Source organism: Priapulus caudatus, unplaced genomic scaffold (assembly GCF_000485595.1).
Source record: "Priapulus caudatus unplaced genomic scaffold, Priapulus_caudatus-5.0.1 Scaffold222, whole genome shotgun sequence".
In the NCBI taxonomy this organism is placed as follows: domain Eukaryota; kingdom Metazoa; phylum Priapulida; class Priapulimorpha; order Priapulimorphida; family Priapulidae; genus Priapulus; species Priapulus caudatus.
In genome coordinates, this window is record NW_014577283.1 from 137527 (window position 1) to 142005 (window position 4479).

Consider the following 4479-nt stretch of genomic DNA (forward strand, 5'->3'; position numbering starts at 1 on the left):
CGCATCGAACCGTTGACACGGTTTTTGGCCGAATCATTACGCGAGTAGCGAGAAAAAGCGACACACGGCGAAATTCACACTTTTCCGATAAGTCTACTTAAACCGCTGTGAAGGCCTATGCTGTGCTAGACCGAGAAACAAGTTTGATCGTTGGGTGACCTGGGTGCTTATTCTGCGCTGTTTGCGAGGTAAGCGTGGGAAACCAATTGCGCGATCGAAATTTCTGGCGAAAGACTGCACACGATCACATGAGTGTTTAGGTTTTATTTTGTACTAAACACCACACTCGTCGTCAGCTGCAGGTTAGCCGGAGATATCAAGCGAACACCACAATGTGTGACACATACGACACGCATGCAGCAATCATGTAATATGAATTAATTTTCAACGGCTACATCCGCGATGTATGGGCCCGACACACATTGTGTATACTATATGTGTGTGTATATATATATATATATATATAATTATATATATATCCGAGGCAATACATCTACGAGCGTCTCTGGCCACGAGGCAAAAACAGTCGGGCCTGGCGCGGTACCACGCTATTAGACTATAACGTGTGATCTTTTAGGTATAACGTTCGATTTAAAACATGGCATGCTATGCGCAACCGCGCGCGCGCGGTGTGGTTATAATTTAACAGAATACAGCTGGAATGCTAGCCTAGACGAACAACACCGCGAAACCAGCATTACACGAATTTAGACTGTATGATATAGGCCCTACGATACTACTATCACACCTGTTTATTATATACGACGCACATATTATGAGTTATGCGCAGATCATACCACAAACACACCTCTGATATATTAATATCAACACAGACCATGCACACGCCTCGGGTAGAGCGACCCTCGACACGGCACGCAACTGCGCGCAGCCGACGACAGGCACACGTGCACGCAAACGCAGCGCAGCGCGCGCCGCCGCGCGCCACGGCCACACACTCACGGACTCGTGCCTATTGTAGGACGAAGTACTTCACATAGGTTCCGAATAAGTATATAAATGAACGCCAGAGACGCGGCATGCTACGCCGGGTTCGGTAGATATATATATATATATAAAGGTATACATGTGTATGTGCTGCTCGGTGGTGTATGTGTTTGTCGTGTATAGTGTGGTGTGTGTGTGTGTGTGTGTGTGTGTGCTGTCGTGTGTGTGTGGTATGTGTGGTGGGTGTGTGTGTGTGTGTGTGTGATGTATGTGATGTGTGTGTGTGTGTGTGTGTGCTGTGTTGTGTGTGTGTGTGTCGTGTGTGCTGTGTGTGTGTGTGTCTGTGTGCTGTTGATGTGTGTGTGTGTGTGATGCAAACTAGAGAGAGGAGCGAGATAGAAAGCCGAGAGAAAGAAAGAGACGAAAGATAATTATTACGACGCTACATACATTGATGGTACACACATCGGAACATGCTCGGAATCCTCTATGACAATGACTATATACTAGACTCGGTATGAACTATACCGAAAACTGAATCGTCCTCTCTCTGCTCGTCGCTCTCTCTGCATGCGTCGTCTGCTCTCTCTAGTCTTCTCGTCTCTCTGATCTCTATCCGCTCCTCTTTCTTTCTCTGCTCTCTGCTCTCTCGTCGTGCTCTCTCTCTCCTTTCTCACGTGCTCTCTCTCTCTCCTTGCTCTCTATTTCGCGCTCTCTTCTCTCCTCTCCCGCTCTCGCTCTATCTCTCTGCCTTCTCCCTGTCTCCTCCCGGCTTTTCTCTATCTCTCCATCAACTCTCTCACTCTCTACCTCTTTCTCTCGTAAGGTTTAATTGATTAACTTCCTTGTTGGTTCCATACTGGCACTATAAACGCGAAGTTTGCTGAGTGTATTAAAATGCACACAATTACTAACGCACTCGTGCATCTCTCTGTCTTTTCACAAAGCTCGTATATATACCTCATCCCATTACGATTAGAGCTCACGGAGGGCTGAGTCCAGTCTACGTTTGTTTTTCAAGCATCTCCACGTTTGAAGTTCTTGTAGATTTGCGCGGCGACCTCTACCAATGACGTGTTTCACACGCAATCAGACAGCTGGATGCCACGAGAGTAAGAACATCATATAATATATATGGGGGCATGTGATATAGCGTGAAATTATAGCGAGGGTTCATAAGTGGCGTATACGTAATTAGAACATACAAAACTCGCTGCAAGTACTCGTACTATAGCGCTCTGCTATATTATGTATTGGGCGCCCAAGCGGCGCAGTTTCACTGGCCGGTGTCAACTCGTTCGTCACACTACAGGAGCGTAGAAAACGCGCTTTGTACGCTTTCAAGCGTGCAAAATAGACAATTTTCTCTATGTGTTTTACTCGCGTGGTGGTGGTGGTGCAACGTTGTTGCTGTTTGCGGTTGCTGGCTGGTGGTAGTGTTATATGTTGCTGATGTTTGTTGCCTGTTGGCTTCGGCTACTGCTGCTGCTATGCTGCTGGCTGGTGGTGGCGGTGAGTTTGCTGTTGCTGCTGTTGCTGCCTGCTGCGCTCGCTGGTGGTTTCGGTGGTGCGGCGGTATTGAATGTTTGGCTGCTGCTCGGTCGGCCGGTGCTACTGCAGCTGGTTCTTGTTATCCGGGTCTGCCGTGAATATGGTGCTCAGTTTTAGCTGGGATGCTAATACAGAGAACATTACTTGTGGAGAGTGTTATACTAGGGACTAGGGGCTGTTTGTACAGTGGTTGGTGTACTGCTAACGAAAGCTTGCATTCACCGTAACGTCCTTTTTAATCCAATACGAATCGATATACACGGCTAGAGAGGGCAGAATAACATAATGTGACTTCTGTTATTAAATAAATCTCTAACTGGTGTCACTGCCTGATAATAACTGCGGGCTTGCCCCATATGCTGAAGTACGCGTACCTCTACATAATATAAACTTGTATTGGGACGTGGCAATATCACAGACTTTGCGTTAATGACAACAAATACGCGCACCGTGGTCCGAGAGGGGGGCCGCTGGTCATGGGTCGCTCCCTTTCCAACTACCCTGGCTGCCACCCGTGACGTCGGGTCGTGCTATCCATATCTCTCTACGAGTGTTACGAAAACGAAGATCTCGAAAACAAAGACCGAAGACCAAAAACCTCGAAAACGAAGACCCAAAAACGAAGACCCCCTCAACCAGGCCATTAGTACCACAAAATCGAGGAAGAGTTTGCTAGTGCCCTGACGTATAAAATATGGTATTTTGGCAGTTTGATGAGGGTCTTCGTTTTCGTAATTTGGGGGTCAAATCACGAAAACGAAGACCCCGCTAGATTTCATCGATAACGCAACGGATTCGCTCAAAAATACAGTACGAAGAACATTCAGCAAAAGACTCCTTATGCTTGCGGAAACACTGATTAATTTTGTCCCATTTTGATCAGCCGCCTTTCAGATCTAGACATACAAGAGTAATAATATAATAATGGCTTTATTGGCATCTTGTAACAACTATTTACATCAATATATTGATCCAATAAAGAAATATGGAAAAGAGTATATTGTGATGAAACACAAATAAGCTAACATTTAATAACGTTCATTATAACCTTGAATTCGAAACTAATCGAAGAGCTTCAACTTTAATTAGTAACTTTAATTAATAAGAACGATTGATTGAATGATTTTCGCACCGAAGGCAGCTCACATTAAAAAGACAGTAACTTATGTTGAAATCGTACAGGATTGAAAGAACCGGTTAAATCCATAATTTAATGAGAGCGTCCTCCAACATCATAATGCGTACTTTTATCAACATTCAAACCAAGTGCATTATCGTACAACCTGGAGTTTTGCTTCAGTTATAAAACGTGCTGCTCAGTCGTGCAACGAGGTGAGCTTTATAAAGGCTGCGTCCTATTTTGTTTAGGCCATGTACGTGATTTCACGAAGCACAATGTCCACTATTATTTTGGTCACACGATCGGTAGATAATTAATGGTTTTGACGTGTTTTTTTAAGAAAAACACACATTTTACTCATTAATATAAGATATACTATCCCTATAATTGTAATTCTGAGTGTAAATGTGTTATTTTCATCTTAATATTAAAGTTACGAGATGGTCTGGGCTCTCGTAATGTTAAGAGGATATTTGCGAGGATTTTTCGTTCTCGTAACTTTGCGATGTTTCTGTCAACGGTTTACGAGTGGAAGTTAATGTTAAGACTAATGTTAAGACTAATTTTGTTTCTGACAACGGGCCCCTGGGCACTAGCAGACTCTTCCTCGATGTTGTGGTACTAATGGCCTGGTTGAGGGGGTCTTCGTTTTCGAGGTCTTCGTTTTCGAGGTCTTTGGTCTTCGGTCTTCGTTTTTGAGGGTATTCGTTTTCGTAACACCCTCTCTCTACACATATAATAGCGCTGATGTCATGGTATATTTCTAGATCTCGTGCTATGAATTGAAACTTGTCGTAGCACGTTCTATATACGTATAGAACGCTGCTACACGTACGTATATATATATATATTATAATATATAA